At 46.6% G+C, this 21,862-nt stretch overlaps 1 protein-coding gene across 10 annotated transcripts in view; it reads right to left on the reverse strand.

Annotated features, from left to right (window-relative positions):
• Window positions 1–5,524, reverse strand: part of Caln1 (calneuron 1) — a 491,884-nt gene extending 486,360 nt beyond the window's left edge. For 4 of the 10 annotated variants that reach the window (XM_017598405.3, XM_063271556.1, XM_063271555.1 and 1 more), the window contains exon 1: window positions 4,978–5,524. The gene's annotated coding sequence lies outside the window, so the exon portion shown is untranslated. 10 annotated transcript variants of the gene reach the window in all.
• Between the last annotated feature and the right edge of the window lie 16,338 nt (window positions 5,525–21,862).

Genomic DNA, 21,862 nt, shown 5'->3' on the forward strand with positions numbered 1-21,862 from the left:
CCATGAATAAATGACTAATCACTCCCAGTAAGGTATTCATCAAACTTTACTGAGTGAGTTGACTGAACTTACAGAGAGAGACACATGAGGGATTACTTACAGAGGCAATGGGTGACCCAAAACAGCTATATCTCTCACTGCAAATTCCCACCCCAGCATGAGTGGTGGCCTCATGGATACTGCAACCTGGAGTCCTCCTCTCAGTTAACTTTCTACTTCCTGTATAGCCTAGCATCTCCCAAGATTCTTTGCAGCTTCTGGAGGGCAGGAAGAAGGAATGACCAGAATCCCAGGTGAGGGTTCTACGACTTTCCTCCACCTACTAGAGATGACCAACAGCTCCATTTCCATTGCCGTAGACCTGGACATCACTCTCTTGTTCTCCTCTAATTGCCATGGCTAATCTCTCCTCCAAGATGGCGTCATGTTTTACCTGGAGGAAAGAGAGCATTCTATAGCACCAGGGTTGGAGAAACAGCACCTTCTCAGGAGGTAAAGATCACCCATGGAATTACTGGTTATTTTTATTATCTCAGTAACATAATACTTATCAGAAGCAACTCAAGGAAGGAAGGATATATTTTGCTCATCATGGAGGAGAATGCATGGTGTTACAGTTGGGTCCATGTCAATGGGAGCTCCTAGCTTGTTCACACTCTGCTGGAATTTGAAGCAGAGCGGGGATTATGACTTTCCAAGTCCATTCCTAATAGCTTATATCTACCAGCTAGGACATACACCCCAAATACTCTACAAGCTCCCAAAACAGCACCACATGAAGACCAAGTGTTCAAACGTTTATATTCAAATTGTAAATCAGCCAAGTGTCATTTCTCCCAAGGATTCAAAGAACTCCAAGAATCTAGCTCAGTGGAGAGTGAGGAATATCTACATAATGTAAAAGGAGAGGGAACCAAATGGGGAAAAAAATAAAAGTCGGAAAGAATTGAAATTGCTGTATCTAAACTGGAAAGGATGGAGATAGGTCATATGAACCACCCTGCCCAGATGTAGCCACCCATCCCCACTCAGCTTATGTAAAAGTAAAGACTTAAGAGAATGGTAATGGGACACTGGAAATGTGACGTTATGGGTTTTACATTCAATATGTCCTCCCAAAATTCATGTGTTGAAGGCTTGGTCCTCCTAGTTAGCTTTAGCTGCCAACTTGATACAGCCTAGAGTCTTCTAAGAAGAAATGATTGAGGGATCAGACTAGCCTGTGGGCATGTCTGTAGGGGGATTGTCTTGACTGTTAATAGGTGTAGGAGGGTCCAGCCCACCATGGGCGGCACCATTCCTAGGCGGTTGTCCGGAACTGAATAAAAAAGCTAGCTAAGCACGAGCTGGTGAGGCTCCATAGTTCTTGCCTTTCAGATTTTGCCTTGGCTTTCTTCAGTGATGGACTGTGAGCTGGAGGTATAAGATGAAATATTCCCCCCCGAGTAGCTTTTGGTCATGCCGTGTGCCGCAGCAACAAAATGAAACCACAACAGTCCCCAAAACAGAGGTGGGGCTCCTGGGAGTGGTTACACTATGAGAATTCTCACCTTTTTAGAGGAAGTAAGTCACTGGGGGAGCACGTTTTTGAAATGTATACTTTCCTCACTGTCTCATTTCCAGGACATCATAAAGTGTACAGTTTTATTCCTCTGAATGATCCCAACCCTGATGCTCTCTGCCTTACCACGGCCAAAGGGCAATGGAGCCAACCCATCATGGAATAAGCCCTTCAATGCCATGAGCTCAAACCTCTCCTCCTTTATATTGTTTCTCTTAGGACACCAGCCAGCAAGATGACTTAGAGGGTAAAAATGCACAAGCCTGAAGACCTGAGTTCAGTCCCTAGAAATGACATTTAAAAAGCTGGGTGTGGTTGTGTGCATTTGTTTGCCCAGAGCCTGCAAAGCAGAGACAGGAGGATTTCTGGGGCTCCCTACCCAGCCAGCCTAGCCTACTTCGTGAGCTCCAGGCTGGTTAGAGACCCTGTCTCAAAGATAAAAGTGGATGGTACCTTAAGAATGACACAATGACACCCAAGGTTGACCTCTTGCCTACACACACACACACACACACACACACACACACACACACACACACACACAAGTGCACATGCCCATGAGATGGACCTGGATGAACATCTTCCCACTCACCTTCATCCCCTAATTGCTGCATCCAGGATAACGGAAACATGGAAGAAAAGACCGACGCAATAGGAGGGTTTTGTAATACAACAGCCAAAGTCAAGCAAGAAGACAGACACTCGCCTAGCATAATAAAGTCCAGAAATTATGTCAGCAGGAAGCCATGAATCTTCTCTGTGGATCACTGCGATCTGTGGGCAGGAGATGAACACTTGCACTTCGAGGTGCCTGATTTGTTGTTTAATACAGTGGAGGATGAGCTTAGGAAACAGGAAGATACAGAACCTCCCACCCAGAGTGGAGGGCCCCTGACTTCTCTGACTTGTAGGCTCCAAGGGTCCCTGGTTCCAAGCAATGGTAAAATGAATAAAGACACTAATATCAACGAAGGGTGGAATACTCCAGATAATTCTGACCCAAGACAGAGGAAAAGCAGGTGGAGGAGGAGAGTAAGAAAACGGGAGCTGGAGAGACAGCCCACGTGGTAAAGCAGTTGCCTTGCAAGCACAAAGGTCCCAGTTCAATTCCCAGAACCTATGAAAAAAAAGCCAGGCGTGCTGGCTTGTGCTGGTAATCCCAGGGTTGAGGAGATGGAGACAGGAGAATTCCTGACGCTCACCAACCAGCCCCCTATCCTAGTTAGTGATTTCCTGCTCACTGAAAGACTATATCTCAAAAACAAAAGGTTTGGGGGCAGGGGGTAGTGAGAAGTCTCAGCTGGTAAAGGTACCATATGATTACCTGTATCCCTGAGACCCACACACTGGATGAAAACAACTGCTTCAAGCTGTCTTCTGACCTCCACATGTATGCTGGGAGATGCATACTTACAACACACACACACACACAAACACACACACACACAGAGCACACACAGAGCACACACTAAATAAAAAAATAAGGGAGTGACACATGCCTCTATGCATGCACACACATGCATGGGTGGGCGCACACACACACACACACATACATGGGCGCATACACACACACATACACACACACACATATATATACACATACATATATATGGGTACACATACACACATATACACACATACATATACATCATATACATATGCATATACATGTACATTATATACATCTATACACACACATATATACACATATTTCTGGGATTATATATATACACATATGTGTATATATGTGTGTGTATGTATATATATATATATATATATATATGCACAAAAAAATTGAGAAAACAATGTCCAATTGGGAGATCTGGCTGGGTGTTTCCAACTTGAAATCAAAACAACTGTGAGGATGTCAGCATGTGACCCTCACGAGACCAGGCCTGACAGGAACAAAGCTCTAGTCACACCAGAGAGGGTGCAGCTGCCAGACCAGAGGAAGAATTCCACCTAAGTCTAGCTTGGAGAACTGGTGAGAGGTAACCCACAAACAGTGGCATCATTAGCCCGGGCGATGGAGTCCAGACCACACAGCCAGGGTCCCCACTTCAGTTCATCTTCTACCACCTGTAGACTGAGGCTGCCCCAAGGTCACGCAGCTGGGACAGAGTTACACTGCAGCCGGTGTGGGAGGGCAGGAGGGAGAGCTGGCTGGAATCTCAGGGGAAGAGCCTGACGACTCACAACACCTTTGTCTTAGTCAGTTTTCATCAACTTGACGCAGGCTAGAGTCATTTTTTTAGAAAAAGTAACTTCAGCTGAGAAAATGCCCTCATCAGGTTGGCCTGTGGGCAAGCCTCTGGGGCCTTTGCTTGATTGGTGACTGGGAAAGGCCCAGCTCACTGTGGGGTGGTGTCATCCCTGGGCAGGTGGTCCTGAGTTGTATAAGATAGCGGCCATGGGGAGCAAGCCGGTAAGCAGCACTCCCCACAGCCCTGCATCAGCTCCTGCCCCCAGATTCCTGCCCCAAGTTCCTCCATTGACTTCCCATCATGATCCATTACAACCGTAAGCCGAAGCAAACCCTTTTCTCTCTCTATTTGCTCATGGCGTTGATCACAGCAATAGAAACTCAAGGAAAACAGCCTTCTGCAAGGGAATGTCAACAGGCTCGATCTTGTGAGGGTCCCTTGTGCATGGCAACATATGCTCTGATTTCAAAAGACAATCACCTTTGATCAGCTCAGAGGACAGCATTCCACAGCACCGGTCAAGAGACCGTTCACAAACATACACCAACACCTACCGGTTAGAGCAAGGAGGTTTACAATGTCCAGTTTTCAGCCTGTGTCCGATACTGGTTCTGTATTGTATTGCCCTGGGGGACAGGTTAAAATTTCTTCCAGAGGGAGGGGGAGGGGAGGGAAGGGGAAGGTGGAGGGGGGAGAGGGAAAAGGAGAGAGAACATGCTAATTCGCCCATGTGAATAGGCATTTGCCTGACCAAATAAGAAATGGGCTTGGTCTTTACCCCATGTCCCTAACAACCACCCCAAACACTACTGGGGTCAGTTATGTAAGGGTGACTGGATCCCTGAGGGAAGTCCCCTGACAAGAGATTCTAAAACCTAGAACTAAAGGTATAGACTTGGGAGTTTTTGCTGCTGCTTCAAAGATTTACGATACAAGGAACAAAATAGCAGGCAGGGGGTAACGGTGTGCTTTGTGAGCAAAATAAACCGGTATATTGTAAGTTGGGAAGGCTTCCTGGAGGAGGTGGTGTTGGTTCTCAAGTCCTGAAGATCAAGAAGTTAATAAGAAGTACCTATCAGGACCATTTCCCACCTCCACTACCAGGGAGCTACCGCGGGCTTCCTTGGAAGTCAAGACAAGGACGGAGCATACTTTCTCTCATTAGAAACAGTCTGTCATCCCCGAGTCTCCTCAGCTCTTGGGCTCTCTCACCTGAGATCCTGGTGTATTCCTTAGAGCTGCTTCCAAAGAGACTCCAGTCTGACTACTGGAACTGCAAAGGTGGACTAGCCACACAGCCACAGCCAGGAGATCGTCCACACCGAGTTGGCTCAGTCCGTGCAGACCACCGAAAAGTGCGACGGACCCTGGCTACAATGCCCGGTCCAACTGTGGGTCAGGGAAGCATGTCGCCTGCTTTCTGGAGCCAGGCCAAGCCCAGCTGACCTACCGGGCAGATGGAGGTGGAGCTCAGGGATCCTGGCCAATCTCCAGTGTCACATTAACTCCCAAGAAGCCACAAAAGCAACTGGCTGAGGGCGGCAGCCATGAGCTCAAGGCCAGGTCCTATTCCAAACTGCTGGGGCCTCATTGTGACTCTGGTTCTAATAGCGTCTGGTCCTGGATAAATTGAATGTACTCACCATCAATTGGAGCCTGATACTCTATGCAGTCCCCGACCAATGAGCCGAGAACTTTAGGATTTCACTTAATTCTTCTCAAACTTTTATTTTAATTTAATTAAAATTCACACTGCAAAAAAAATTACTCCCTTTTAGAATTCATTTTTATTTATTAGTTTCCTCTCTCTCTCTCTCTCTCTCTCTCTCTCTCTCTCTCTCTCTCTCTCTCTCTCTCTCTCTCTCTCTCTCTCTCCTTTCTTTCTCTTTTCTCTGTGTAGTCCTGGCCATCCTGGAACTCACTCCATAGACCAGGCTAGCCTTAAACTCACAGAGATGAATGCTGGGAGTAAAGGCGTGCGCCATCACCACTCACTAGGCTTGCTTTTTTAAAAAATGGTACTGGGGGTTGAACCCATAATAAGAGTTCTAACTCTGAGCCACCCCTACCCAAGACCCTCACTGTGGGGTTCTAGGCAGGTCCTTGAACTCATCACAGGTCCCATGCCTGAAAAGGTCCCTAGACCCACTGACTGGATCTGAAAGGCAAAGCCTCTGTACCCGAAACATTCTAGCTTTTCCCTAGATCCAAGCCTGCTCCCTGTATCCTGAATGTTGGCCAACTTGTGGACAGCTCTTCCCTCAACAGATTTATACATAGAAATACCTAGTGAGGAGAATGCCTGTGCACCTGATCTGACTTTGATATTTCCTGCCGCAGAGAAGGCCCCCTGCCTGTTCCCATCTGCCAAGCCAGAGCTCACGCAGACCTTAAGCAAATCCCATATGCCTATGCTAATGTGAGTCAGGGCCCTGTCCCTCAGACAGTACGACTGCTTCTTATCGCCCTCAGCCTGAGTCATCAAAGGACCCGGAGAACTCGTGTGACAGTGAAATGTCCCCACAGGCTCACCTGTTTGAACCCTTAGCTCCCAGCAGGTGGCGCAGCTTGGGCGGTTGTGGAACCTATAGGAGGTGGAGTCTTGGTAGAGGAAGTGGGCCACTGGGGGTGGGCCTGGAAGCTTTCCGCAGATGGGCTCCACTTCCTGACCATGGATGCCGTGGGACAAGCTGCCCCGTGCTCCTGCGGTGCCTTCTGTACCACAATGGACTGCTCTTCTATAGGATTCGAGTTCGATTCCTAGAGTACCCTTACCAAGCAACTCACAACCTGATGTAACTCTAGCTACAGAGGATCCAACACCCTTCGCAAGCTACTGAACACATGTGCGCGCACACGCCACACACACACACACACACACACACACACACACAATCACATACACACAAAAAATTTTCTTTTAAGTATTTGAGCTGGGCATGGTGGTGCGAACCTATAATCCCAGCACTGGGGACTGAGACAGAGGGATCATAAAGTTAAAGGATGGCCTGAGCTATATAAAGTAACCCAGTTTGCCACGGAGATTGTTCGGATCAGTAGAGCATGTGTTGTGCAAGCAAGGGAAGCCGAGTTTAATCCCCAGAACTTATAGAAAAACACGGCATGCCAGAGCCCATGTGTAACCCCAGGATTGGAAAGGAAGAAAAAGGAGAATCCTTTGAAGCTCGCTGGCCAGCCCGGTTGAATCAATGAGCTCCAGTTTCTGTGAGAGACCCTGTCTCAGACATGAAGCAATTGAGGAAGACAACTGGGGCCAACTCTTTGCTACACCTACACACACACACACACACACACACACACGCTCGCACGCACACGCACACGAGCATGTCCAGCACGTCACACGCATGCCCAGAAAGCATCTGAAGAATATAATGTTAAGTTTTTGAAAACAGAATAAAGTTGTTAAGTTAGATACAGAGCAACTTACTGACCTTATAAGACATTTTACGGCCACAACAATTGGAGTTCTAGTTTCTGCTAGCCCAAAGTCGATTCTGTCTCCACCAAGGGAAAAAAATGATCAAGTTATCATGAGAACCCCACAATGTCTGAGCTGTTAATTAATGATGAGTAGTGAGTCAAAGACACATCCTTTTATCCTTGGCAGGGGGCGGGGCTTGTTAAACAGCGCTCATGTGACCCTGGAGGATGCTCTTTCTTTGCCTCATTCTTGTAGTTGATACTTTTATTTCCTCTAACAACTTGGATTGGTTGAGAAGCCAAGCTCTACATAAAATGCCTCCAAGACACGGATCTGCGATGTTTAACATCCTGAAGCCATACCACAAACACTCCTTGTAGGGATAGTGCCCACCTAGGAGGCAGAAATGAAAAGCCACAGAAGGGGCTGGGGTTATGTAGACCAACTGTTAGGGTGCTTGTCTACCATGCATAAAGCCCTGAGTTCAAGTCCCCTGTACTGCTAAACAGGGATAGTAGCATCCCAGCATCTCAGAGACTGAGGCTACGTAATGAGTTCAAGGCCAGTCTCGACTATATGAGACCCTGTCTCAAAAAGAGGGAGGAAATGATATATTGGTTGTAGGGCACTTTTCTAGCCTATCTCTTGACACTTCTGCAAATGTGTCATTCTAACCCGAAAAGTTCCTTGAACACACTGGTTTCTGACACCCTTGAGTTTAACCAAGCCACATTATTCCCTAATCCCGACATACCCATCCCCAAAATGGTCATCTTTATTAACCCTGGATTTACATCATGGCAGACCACCCCCTGGGGGGGGCATATTTCCTTTAGAATGAGTTCTTTAGCACTCCCTGAGCTGGGGGTAGCTAAACAAGATCTATGGAGAGTTAATCTTGAATGCCAACTTTATTGGAGTGAGAAACACCTAGGAAATTTGTTGGGCACACCTCTGTGTATACCATCAAGGGTGTTACAAGAGATGGCTAAGTCCTGAAAGCACTAATCAATGGGTTATTCCCTTAATAGACTCCTAATATGTCCGCATTTGGGAAAGGTGGGGAAAGGAGGAGGTGAAGCTTAGTTGGAGGAAATGGATTACTGGGGGCGTGTCCTCAGGGCTCTATTTAGTCCAGGTCCCTTCCTGTCTCTCTCTTTGTACTTCCTGGTTGAAATTGTGTGAACTGCCCTCCTCAGCAAAGTCCTCCTGACCAAGACAGACAGAATCTCCTGCAACACAAATACGAAATTCTTGTCTTTGATCTATTTTTTGCCCAGTATTTTGCCACTCTTGCTACTGTAGCAATTATGCCAGATGACCAATGACAAAGTTTCCATACACATCGTTCTAAATTGTTTATTGGTCTCTTGCAACTTAAACCTTTCAACAAAGGTTAAATGTAGACAAATTTGCCCTACTTTTTGTATTAAAGGAAATTTGGGAAAATGGAGTGACTCTCCAAAGATCACATGACTGGGGGGGTAGTCAAATCAGGATTCAAATAAAAATATCTCTTGACCTCTGTCTCCCTCTTCCATCTCTTTTTCTCCAACACCCCTCTTTACCTCCCCCTCCCCTCTGCCCCTGATCATCCCAGGTTGCCTTGCCTTGAACTTGTTATATAGCCAAAGATGACTTTGAACTCCAGATCCTCCTGCCTCCACCTCAAATATAGGCATGTGCCACCATGCCTGGTTTATTTGGTACTGGGGCTGGAAGCCAGGGCTTCGTGCCTGCCAGACAAGTATTCTACCAGCTGAGACAGATCCCTAACTCCTAACACAGTTTCTCCTGAGCCATAACTATATTGTATGTCGAAAAATAAAATAAGATCAATACTTCCAAATAATTTAATCAAAATAATCAATAACAGGGAGCATATGGTAGTTTTCATTGGCATGTTCCTAAGCACTTATGTGTTAAACAATTCTTCATCAGTTTTTGGTAAACTTGAGAAGGTGTATGTGAGTTCTTAGTTAAGTGTATGTTTATATATTTTACCAGTTCGATGAGGTATTTTCTTACTGGGTTTTAAGAGTTCTTTACAGAGCCTAGACAGATGGCCCAATGGATAAGAACACTTCCTGCTTTTGCAAAGGACCCAAGCTCCGTTCCAGGACCCAGTGGTTCACAACCACCTCTAACTCCAGCTCCAAGGAATCTGATGCCCTCTTCTGATCGTCGTGGGTGCCTGCACTCACACATGTACAAATTCACACATATACTTGGAATTTTTAAAAACTCTTTAAAATGTCTTTAGATTCTGAATTTTTTTAAAAGGAGGGGGGTCGTTGCTATTGTCTTGTTTCGTTGAGACAGTGTCATGTAGCCCAGGCTGGCTTTTTAACCTTGCTACATAGCCAAGGATGACCTTGAGTCACTGATTGTCCTGCCTCGACTTGTAGAGTTGAGAGGTCATGTGTATGCTGCTGTGCCTGGCAGGATACAGGAGTTTTATAAAGTGTGACTTTGTGACTATTTTCTCCTACAATGACATTCTGACACTCTGCCTTTTCCTCCTCTCAATGGTATTTTGTGGACAGCTGAAATTTTCATCTGGGTAGACTCTGATTTATCTGTTTACACTTGGTTTTCTTCTACCCTAGAGTGCTTTTCTTTCTGAGGTGCTCTGCACCAGCTTTGATAGATTCCTCCAGCAAATGCGTTTTATGGCCTATGCCTTCTTGTGCATACAATCCAAGTCCACGGAAACTTGGATGGACCTGGTTGCCACGAGAGAGAAGCTTTCAAGGAAGCTGAAATAGAGCAGTTGTGTGCAAATGATTGACAGTTTCTGGAAATCCTGGGGTAACTTCAATCGACAAAGCCCAGCCCATTGGCAATGTAAAGCTGTGTGAGTCACTTCCTCACTAAGACCTCCTGGCGTTCTCAGAGATGGTGAATGCTCACGTTGCACCTTAGCCTGAGTGGGCTGGCATTCTGGGGGCATGACTGTCCAAACCTCCCAGCTTCCAGATGGAATCAGCTATAGCATCTCACTGCAGCATCGCACCACGGCATCCCCCACAGCATTCCCCCACACCATCCCCCCACACCATCCCCCTACAGCATCCCCCTATAGCATCCCCCCACAGCATCCCCCTACAGCATCCCCCTACAGCATCCCCCACAGCATTCCCCACAGCATGCCCCCACAGTATCCCCCCCACAGCATTCTCCACAGCATCCCCCTACAGAATCCCCTCACAGCATCCCCCTACAGCATCCCCTCACAGCATCTCCCCACAGCATCCCCCTACAGCATCCCCCACAGCATCCCCCTACAGCATCCCCCTACAGCATCCCCCTACAGCATCCCCCACAGCATCTCCCCACAGCATCCCCCACAGCATCCCCCCACAGCATCCCCCTATAGCATCCCCCCACAGCATCCCCCTACAGCATCCCCCTATAGCATCCCCCCACAGCATCCCTCCCAGCATCCCCCCACAGCATCCCTTCCAGCATCCCCCTACAGCATCCCCCCACAGCATCCCCCACAGCATCCCTCCTCAGCATCCCTCCTCAGCATCCCTTCATAGCATTTCCCCACAGCATCCCTCCACAGCATCCCCCCACAGCATCCCCCCTCACATCCCTCCATAGCATCCCCCACAGCATCCCCCCACACATCCCCCCACACCATTCCCTAACACCATCCCCCCACACCATCCCCCTACAGCATCCCCCCACAGCACCCCAGGCTGTTCTTATTGTTTCTGTTTGTTTTAGTTGCTCTGCTTATCTGTGTGACAAAATAACTGTCCAGAGCAACAGGGAGGGTTTATGGAGAGACACAGACCCAGGTCACAGTCCATCATGGCGGGGGAAGTCTCAGTGGCAGGGATGTGAGGCAGCTGATAACATGGCATCCACAATCAGGAAGCAGAGAGAGAAAGATGCAGGGGCTCAGCTCACTTTCTCCTTTGTATTCAGTCTTGTGCTGCCCACCTTACGGTGGGTCTTGCCGCCTGAATTAGCATAATTTTTTAAATCCCTCAGGGACATATCCAGAGATTTGTCTATAGGGTGTATCTGCATTCTGATCCAGTTGACAATCAACAGGAATCAAACGATGCATTCATTCCACACAAGAGTACTAAACACCAACCACACGTCGGGAGCTGTCTAAGGTGCTGGAGGCAGAGGACGCCACCAAGTCAGAACACCTCGGCAGAGGCCTGTATGTTCACACACCTCTTCACATACATGCACACACAAATGCACACACACGAACACACGAGCATGACATGCATGCACACATCCACGTGCTGAGAGAGAGAGAGGAAGAAAGAACAGTTGGGAAGAATGCCGTAGGGTCTGGTGTGGCGGCACGTGCCTGTAATCCCAGCCCTTGAAGGATGGCAGCAAGACAACTGGCAGTTCAAATCCACCCTGGCTCCATGACAGAAACTGTCTTATAAAAGCCAAAAGCACAAGAGAAGGGGTTGAGGTTTTGTCTTTAACCGTCTACGGTAATGCTAAGTCCGGGGGTGGGGGGGGGACCTTGAATCTGCTTGTAGCCCCTGTGGCCCTGCCCCCAAGTTAATTCTGATTGGTGAATAAAGATGTCAACAGCCAATAGCTGGGCAGAAGAGACAGACATAGATGGGATTGGGTCTGGAAGGACCACAAGGAGAAGAAGGAACAAGGAAGCCACCGTGGGATAAGGGTGACCTCTAAGGGCTGCCCAACTGCAGTTAAAAACAGCTCAAATGGAACATGGTAATTAGTAAATAATAACTTGGGATTATCAATGGGGAAATACATTCTAACAACTTGGAGGAAGCTGCCTGGTTCCTGTGCTGCTTAAGGCATATTGTAAATACAAAAAGGCTCTGTGTGTGTCTTCTTTTTTTTTTTTTTTCCTCTCTTTTTTCTTTTTTTTCGGAGCTGGGAACCGAACCCAGGGCCTTGCGCTCGCTAGGCAAGCGCTCTACCGCTGAGCTAAATCCCCAACCCCATGTGTGTGTCTTTTACCAGGGAACTCAATAACCAAAGGTGGGGTAGAAGCCTAGGGCTGGGATTTAAATACTTATTACTACAAGAAGGGAGGGCATTCCTTAGTGTATGTGCAAAGGCTCTCGGGAGCCAAGATGTGGGTGGCAAAACTGTCAGGGAGCGAAGACCAAGTCTGACGGATGCCTCCCCTGCCCCATCAGAGATGGAAGGGAGCACACTGGTGTTGCTGGAGGCCACAGGTTCCAGTGTCTCGTGCTTCCCCACTTGGCCTTGCGCTCACATCTAGCTGGAGATGACCTTGAACCCCTGACCCTTCACCTCTAGGGTTATGGGATGACAGATGTGGGCCAACACATCTGGTCCATACTCCGCCTCTTTATTCCTCTAGCTGTTTCTTATAGGAAGATAAAGATTTTATTTTGATGACTGTCAATGAAACGGAATAAAAACACCAAGAACATGCCCACGTTGATACAGACAATTAAATTTCAACGAAGGAAAAAAAAAATCAATGGGAAGAAGCGAGGTTTGGGCTTTTCAATAAATAACACATTATCTTAATTACGACAGCTTTATAATAAGCCTGAAAAGAAATAATTTTCCAACTTTCAGTTTTTCATTTCCAATATGGATGTGTTCTATTTCTTTTTATTATCTTATTACACGGACTAGAACTTCTGGTAAAATATTGAACAAGAGAGCTGGAGAGAGGGCTCAGTAAGTAAGAGGGCTGGCTGCTCTTGGAGAGGACTCAGGTCTGCTTTTCGGAACCTGTAGGAGTGGCTCAAACCACCTGTAGCTCTAGCCTTCTTGAGCACTCACATACATGTGACAGACACGCACGTACACATACATTCATGTAAAAGTAATAATAAAACGAAATATTAGGTAAAATTTTAAAGTGCACATATGCCTCTTATTCTGTTTTGAATGAACATATAAATGCTTCTACCTAAAGATGTCAAAGCGGTGATTTGCTAATCCGATCTAAACTCCCCGGCATGCGCAGGTCTCCTCTACACCCACCCGAATGCTTTGGATCCACAAAAGAAACACACACACAACACGAGGAGGGATGCAGACATTCACCATAAACAGATCTCAATTCCTTATCGTGAGGCATGGAGTCAAGAAAGATACTATCGTATTTTGGAACTGAGGGTGGTTTGTGAGACTCTGTGTGTGTGTGTGTGTGTGTATGTGTGTGCATATGTGTATGTATGTGTGTGCATGTGTATGTGTGTGTGCGTGTGTGTGCATATGTATGTGAGTGTGTGTGCATGCGTATGTATGTGTGTGCATGTGTGTGTGCGTGTGTGTATGTGTTTGTGCATGTGTGTGTATGCGTGTGTGCATATGTGTGTGTATGTGCACGTGCGCACGCGTGTGTTTGTGGGCGTGAAGTAGCCAGAGGTCAGTCAACCTTGAGTAACACTCTTCAAGAGCATGATAACTTGTTTGTTTGTTTGTTTGTTTGTTTGTTTGTTTGTTTGTTTGAAACAGGGTCCCTCACTGGCCACAAGCTTGGCGATTAGTCTAAGCTGATTGGCCAGTGAGTCCTAGGGATCCACCTGTCTCACCCACTCGGCACAAGGATTACAGGTGTGCACCACCACATTGGTTTTTACATGGCTCGTAGGTGGACTGAGCTATTGCTTCGAAAGCTGGAGAACCTATCAGAGATGAGACTTCCCTGGCAGAGCTGGGTCGCTGAAGGTGGGCCTTCGAAGGTCTTCCTGATGCCTGGTTCTGGCTCCTCTCCACTGCTTCTTGGTCAGCCATGGTGTGAATACCTTCTGCCTCATGTTCCCACCATGAGCAATGGAGACACTTCCACTGCTGTTCCTTCATATATACTGCACATATACTGGTAAGCTGCTGTGCACTGTTTGAACTCACCAATCTCAGGAAATTGGAACACACACACACACACACACACACACACACACACACATCCTGCTGTTTCAGGCCCAAGCATGTTTCTCTGAGAATGGGCTTGCCACCTGAACTCGGTGACAGGGAGGGAAAGAAACAGCAAAATAGTCCAAGAGCAAAACACTCTGTCCTCGAGGGCAGCTGGAAGGGGACCGATTTCCAACAGAGGTCACCAGTTGTACTGGCTGGTTTTGTGTGTCAACTTGACACAAGCTGGAGTTATCACAGAGAAAGGAGCCTCAGTTGAGGAAATGCCTCCATGAGACCCAGCTGTAAGGCATTTTCTCAACTAGTGATCAAGGGGGGAGGGCCCAGCCCATTGTAGGTGGTGCCGTCCCTGGGCTGGTGGTCTTGGGTTCTATAAGAGAGCAAGCTGAGCAAGCCAGTAAGTAACATCCCTCCATGGCCTCTGCATCAGCTCCTGCTTCCTGACCTGCTTGAGTTCCTGTCCTGACTTCCTTTGGTGATGAACAGCAGTGTGGAAGTGTAAACTGAATAAACCCTTTCCTCCCCAACTTGCTTCTTTGTCGTGATGTTTGTGGCAGGAATAGGAACCCTGACCAAGACACTAGTGTTTATCCCAAAACATAAAAGTGCCCACAGTAGGAGAGAGAAGCTGAAAGTTCAGCCATGGGAACACCAGCCATGGAGAGAAAGCCCAATGTGGAATTCAGCTGACTGCCCCAACTTCCCCAATCAGTTGCTGCTGGATGCTGTGGATACCTGATTGGATGATGTCGTGGATGTTGTGAGCGCTTGATTGGATGATGTCATCCGTATCTGTTACTATTTGTTTGTTTTAACTTGGAAGCCTCTCTCTCTTAAGGGGACGATCCTCTGCCAAGGACTCTCTCTTGATTGGGAACCCTAACTGAATGACTTGATGGGGTTCCCCATTAATTTCTTCTAAAATGTATTGAGCACTCAATTGGATGGAACTTTGATGGCCAGCTACCCATCTATTGATCAACTGCCACTTATTCTTTTCCTTTGCCTTTCTATGTATTTAGTAAGTTCATTTAAAATTGAAGATCTAGCGATCACATATCAGTCTCTGAACCACACAGAACACCTTCCCCGCAGTGTTGGACTTAAGCTCTTCTGTAACCATGAGGGAACATAAATCCTTCCAGTCCTAAGTTATGTCTGTCAGGTACTTTGGTCACATAGACGAAAAAGTGGCTAACATAGATGCAATGGAATTGTCTTACTTCTTGGCCCCACATGATGTGGCTTAAAGATCAAGGTATTAAAAAACATCATAGGTTCTCCCGAGCACCATATTAAAAACCAAGTGTAGGGACTGGAAAAAATGGCTTTGTGGTTTAAGATTGCTTGCCGTTCTTGCAAAGGACCCAAATTTGCTTTCCAGCACCCACATCAACAGCTTACAACCTCCTGTGAACTCCAGCACCAGGGACACTTCCGCCCTCTTCTGGCCTCTGAAGGCAGTGCACTCACATGCACATTCCCACACAGAGATACACACACACACACGTACTCCAGAGCACATACGTGTGTGCACACAAAACATTTAAAACCTAAAAATAAAAAAAGCAAGTATGCTTATACACACGCATAATCCTAGCACTCAGGAAGTGAAGTTAGGGAGCTCACAAGTTCAAGGTCATTCTCAGCAACTTAGCAAGTTCAAGCCCAGCCCGGACCACACATCCACCACCGCCCTCTGTTTTAACAAGAAAAAAGACTTACCCCTTTTTTACCTCCCCGGACACAATCACATCTGTAAATATTTTCAGAAGACGTAAGGGAGCAGAGTACAAAGTTTTCTGTATTTTTTTTCACGTTTTCTTTATGAGATTTTTTTCTCAGAGCCTAAGTCTGCTGCGCGAGGCATGAGGGATTAGCCCAGGACAGTCAAACCTCCAAGAGTTGCCTTCTTTCAAAGTCATTGAACCCCTTTGAATTGACCTACCTGCTGAGCACACAAAACTAAATGCTGCTTCCTGGCTGTCTGCTCCAAGGAGTCTCTGTAAAAACACCCTTTTCTGGTGTCTCTAAAAACTGGACGGGGGTGGGGGGTGGGGGTGGGGATTTAGCTCAGTGGTAGAGCGCTTGCCTAGCAAGCACAAGGCCCTGGGTTCGGTCCCCAGCTCAAAAAAAAAAAAAAAAAAAAAAAAAAAAGCAGAGTATGGTGACACGTGATGCCAGTGCTAACCAGACAGAAACAGGCAGATCCCTGAAGCTCATGGTCAACCAATCCAGCCTATTAAGTAAGTTCCAGAGACCATCAAAAGGAATTCTAATTAATTAGGCAATTAATTAATTAATTAATGGTGGGCAACACCAGAGGAATAACACCTGAAGCTGATCCCTCTCTGGCCTCTACATGCATGTGCGCATACACCTCTAAACATACATGCAACCAGGCACTGTGTGAAGTCAAGAATAAAAGGTGGATGCCGGTGCTCAGCTCACTCTCTCTTTTTTTATTCAGCCCAGGACCCCAGCCCATGGGAGGCTGCTGACCACAAATTTGAACGGGTCTTCCTAGCTCACTAAAGCCAATCCAGAAACCTCCTCACAGACTTGCCCAGAGCTCCATGACCACAGTGATCAAGTCGATGACGGACATGGATCATCATATTTGGTCTTTAGTAGTTTTTTGGCTTCGGGCAAAGAGGTTGCGCACAGAGCTGTAAGGAATCTGGACTTTCGGAGTATCGTAGTGGATGCCTGTCATCTCCGCCGAGATGAAGGCTGAGGCAAGAGGATCCAGGCCAGCCCAAATTACATAGCCAAACCCAATCTCAAACAACCGAACTGATAACAAGTAGTAGTAGTAGTAGTAGTAGTAGTAATAGTAATAGTAATAGTAGTAGTAATAGTAGTAGTAGTAATAGTAGTAGTAGTAATAGTAGCAGTAGTAGTAATAGTAATAGTAGTAGTAGTAATAGTAGCAGTAGTAGTAATAGTAATAGTAGCAGTAGTAGTAATAGTAGCAGTAGTAGTAATAGTAATAGTAGCAGTAGTAGTAGTAGTAGTAGTAATAGTAGTAGTAGTAGTAGTAGTAGTAGTAGTAGTAGTAGTAGTAACAACAACAATAACAATAACAGAAAGAGAGGCAAAAGATGAGGTTAGGAAACAGAGGCCATGCCTCCTCCTGGCTAACACGTGGTGTTGGAGTGAGATGGACTCTTCCAGTAATGATTTTGTCTATCTTGTGAATTCTACAGAGAACCCACGAGGACTTGGGATTGTGGCTAGAGGGAGATCCCCAGGACACACAGACATCTGTACAGTATGGTTTCTCTTAGGATAAAAGAAGGAGCTGGGGAGATGGCTCCACTGGCAAGAGCGCTTTGTGATCTTCTAGAAGACCTCAGTCCATTCCCAGTGTCCACACTGAGTGATTCCCAGCCACCTCCAGCTCCCCGGGCATCCAGTGCATCTGCTTCCATGAACACTGCACTTAGGCACACACGTGCTCATGTGCGTGCACACACACACACACACACACACAAGCACACACACATGTATGCATAATTTAAAATATGAATAAATCTTTTAAGAAACAAATACTTTTAAACAATAAATAAGGACACTGGAAGTGCCTGTAATCTTAGCACTCAAAGGCTGAAGCAGGAGGATTGCATGTTTGGGATCAGCTTGGGTTCCCCTAGGAGACTATCTCAAAAACAGCAAAACAACTTAAGGACAAGAAAAGACAGCAAACAATTATCAGAGAAGGTGAAAAAAACAGCATAAGGCAAAAAAAAAAAAAAAAAGACCATTTAATGCAATGGCTTGAATTGGGGAGACTTGATTCATCTCTTTGCTGTGCTCCCCTGAACACACTGTCCAACTTCTCTGGACCTTGAATCCTCTCTTTGCAGTAAGAAATGATAATATCTCATAGGACTGTTCCAAAGATGCTGTCACAGCCCCCAAGACCTGTGTTATTTAAAGCAGAACAAGATGGCTCAGTCAGTCAGCTAATTGCTTACTCCATAAACATGAGGTGCTGAGTTCGAGACCAGCACCCACATCAAAAGCCAGGCATGCTCTCCCACATCTGTAAGCCCAGTGCTGGGAATGTAGAGTCTGTGTGACGCTCTGGGGCTTACCGACCGGCCACCCTAGCCTACTTGGTGAATTTCAGACTGGTGAGAGACCCTGCCTCAAAAAAGTGAAGGCAGGCGTCTCTGGAGGAACAGCACCGGAGGTTGACCTCTGCCCTCTAAATGTACACGTGCACACGTGTGCACACACATGAACTAACCCACCCACCTTATACCCTCCCCTACACAAACAGAACGGGTGTTTTAAAGAAGCCAAAGGAATCCAGTAGCCAAACTACAGAAGACAGAAGTGGATGCTTTAAGACTTACAGCCATGAGTCCCGAGCTGGTTCCACTCTGTTCTCCAATTGTTTTAGTGCACATTAGAATTACTTTCTTATCACTAACTCCTGTTTCTTTGCCAGTACTTAAGACCTCGAGATTTGAGTTTCACAGTCATGAATAATTGAAATTTATTTTCACACGGCGCCGTTAGAAGCGCTCATATAACCTTAGAGTACGAAGGTAAGAATATTTATCCTCGAAGGGGCTGGGGTGCGGTGGTGAGATGGCGCGGCAGTTAGTGCTTGCCTCCCTCGCAGAGGACCTGACTTCCATCACCAGTGCTCATATTAGGCTGGTCAAAACCACCTGTAATTCCGGTTCCGGGGGATCTGATGCCCTCGTGTGGCCCCCAAGGGCATTATGATCAATGTACACAAACCCACACACATATACTTTAAATGAAATAAAAATCTTTTAAAAAATGTTATCTGTAAATGTATGGAGTCACTACGTAAATCAGAATGAAGGTGTGTCAAAACAAACAAACAAACAACAACAACAACAAAATCAGACTGGAGAGGTGGCTCAGTGGAGAGAACTGGTTCCCACGGGTACATCGTGCCATTACTCATGCACACACAAAATACGAAACAAATGAACAGGTTTTAAATAATGTGATGCACAGTGTGTGATCTCTTAGATAACTGAACACTGATCAATTCATTTGCTTCTTACTTCTGTGGTGTTGGGGGTGGAACCCAGGACCTTGTATATGCCAGGCAAGGGCTCTCCGAACTGAGCCTCAGCCCCAGATAATGCATCTGTCAGACAGTTTCAGACTCTCCAGCTCTACTATGCAAATATACGTATATTAGACACATATATAAGCCCATGAATCAGATAGATTATCAGGACTCTACTGACAATTATTCATTTTTTAATTTAAAATCAAAGTACGGTGGCAGTCCAAATGTCTCCCCCAAGGCTTCAGGGAACGCTGTGGAAGAGGGAAAGGAAAGATTTTTAAAAGCCAGAGAGGATGGAGGACACTGAGGACCCAAAGCCTTCCAAACACAACAAAACCAACGCACACAGGAAGTCACAGAGGCCGTAGTGGCATGCACAGGGCCGGCACAGGTCTGCTCCAGATGGAGTCCCGGTGCAGAGAGGAGAAGGGCATGCAATCCCCCATCCCTAACCAGACGCTATCTTCACATGATAACCACCCGAAAAGATAAATCAGTGTTCTCCCATGAAGCCTCGCGGGGATGCTGTCACTCCTCCCGGCACACCCCGCGCCCAGTAGTAGACGGCCAACGCTGACCGGCGTCTTTGGAGAGTCTTTGTCTCATAATTCTTTATCTGGGCGCTCTCTCTCTCTCTCTCTCTCTTTCTCTCTCTCTCGTGTGTCACTACATTTTTATATGTTCCTTGTGCTTCTCCTTTGACTCTTTTCCTTCTGCTTCTTTGCTTTGTCCTAGTCCAGTTTGTTTTGCTTTATCTCATTTTATTTTATTTATGATATCCCCTCCCTCATTTCCTCCCAGTCCCCCACGTACCCCCAATCTCCTCCCTTCCTACCAGCTCCTCCATTTCCCTTCAGAAAAGGGCAAGCCTCCTAGGGATATCAACCAAACAGGGCAGACATACCAGGTTGCAGTAAGATTAGGCACCGCGAGGGGCAGTGGCGGGGCACACCTTTAATCACATCACTCCAGAGGCAGAGGCAGATGGATCTCTGAGTTCGAGGCCAGCCTGGTCTACAGAGCAAATCCCAGGACAGTCAGGGGCTACACAGAGAAACCCTGTCTCAAAAAAAAAATATATATATATATATAGAGAGAGAGATTTATACTGACCCTATTATTATATATATATATATATATATATATATATATATATATATAGAGAGAGAGAGAGAGAGAGAGAGAGAGAGAGAGAGAGAGAGAGAGGCTGGATGAAGCAACTCAGTAGGAAGACAAGAGTTCCCAAAACAGACAGCAGCATTAAAAAACAGCCCGCACTCCCTCCGTTAGGAGTCCCACAAAACCAGCCTGTTCATTTGAGAGAAAAAAGAGAGGGTGTGGATCTGGATGGAAGGGGTGGGGAGAGAACGTGGGAGGCGTTAGGAGAGAACTGTATGAAAAATCTAATTTAAATAGAAGGGGAAAATGAAAGGGCTGGGCAGTGAGATGGCTCAACAGGTAAAGGGACTTGCCACAAACCCCTGCCGGCCTGAGTTCAATCCCGGGAACTCCACATAAGAAGTTGTAAAAACCCAGACACAGCAGTGGGCTTCTGTAAACCGGCCCTCGATGCTGAATGGGAGGTGGAGATGGGAGAGACCCAATGGGCCAATGTTGACTGCTGTCTGTAAGCAGGTGAGGGCAGATGAAAGACAAGGTTGGAGTCTGTGATTGGACAGTAGAAAAGGAGGGCGGGCTGAGAGTTTTTGAGAGGCGGGGGAGATAGGAGAGACAGGAGAAGTAAGGACGATGGAGGAAGAAAAGGACGACCCAGATTCGCGTGGCTTTAAGTAGCCACAGATAGCTCTGGATATCATATAAGGGATGGATTATTACAGGACAATTTGAGCAGCTTATATCACTATCAATTGTCTCTGAGTTCTTTGTTCGGACGTTTTGTGGGGTGAGAATTTACTGATATAAATCCGACTGATAAATTACTAGCCTCTAGAGTTTTTATTTTACTGGGTTACAGGGATTTGGGACAGCTAACCATGATCGGCAGCGTGGGGCTAGCCATAGAGGCGGCGAGACCACCGCCGGGGCCAGACGGTAGGGGGCGCTAGTGAGGGATGGTGCTTCTTTTTTATTATTCAATGCAACAGGCCCATTAGCTTGGAGTAGCTGCATGGCAGAAGCGAGCGAGATTCTCCTCATCATGGAAGGAGAGAACTGGCTCCCAAGGGTTGTCCTCTGTCCTCCACACATGCACCGCTACATAAGCACCCATTCACTCACGCACACAAACACCAATAATAAATGCTTTTAAAACATTAGAAATGTTAAAATCAAATACCCCTATTCCACCAGCTTTCTAGCTGTACGTTTAGATCGTCCACATTATACGATTTCATACTTATTCTTGAGAAAGGGTTTCACGCAGCTCAGGATGGCCTCGAATTCCCTATGTAGCCAAGGATAGCCTGGAGCTCCTGATCCCCCTGCCTCTCCTTCCCAAGCATTGAAACTAAAGGCGTGGGCCACCACCGCCCAGCCACATGCTTGACGTCTCTCTATTGACCAATCAGTGAATCAAATGACAATTTAGCTCTCACACTCTTTCCCTCTTTCTCGTACGTCATCATTTTTTGGCTGAAGCAGCCTTTATTTGGTACCCATGTCAGTATAAACCGTGAGTGCTTGGTGTTATAGGAATGCCGCTCATTTTCTTCACCTTGGGGCCCGTAATTGTCTCTTACTCA

The sequence above is a fragment of the Rattus norvegicus genome, chromosome 12, assembly GCF_036323735.1.
Source record: "Rattus norvegicus strain BN/NHsdMcwi chromosome 12, GRCr8, whole genome shotgun sequence".
NCBI classification, from domain to species: Eukaryota; Metazoa; Chordata; class Mammalia; order Rodentia; family Muridae; genus Rattus; species Rattus norvegicus.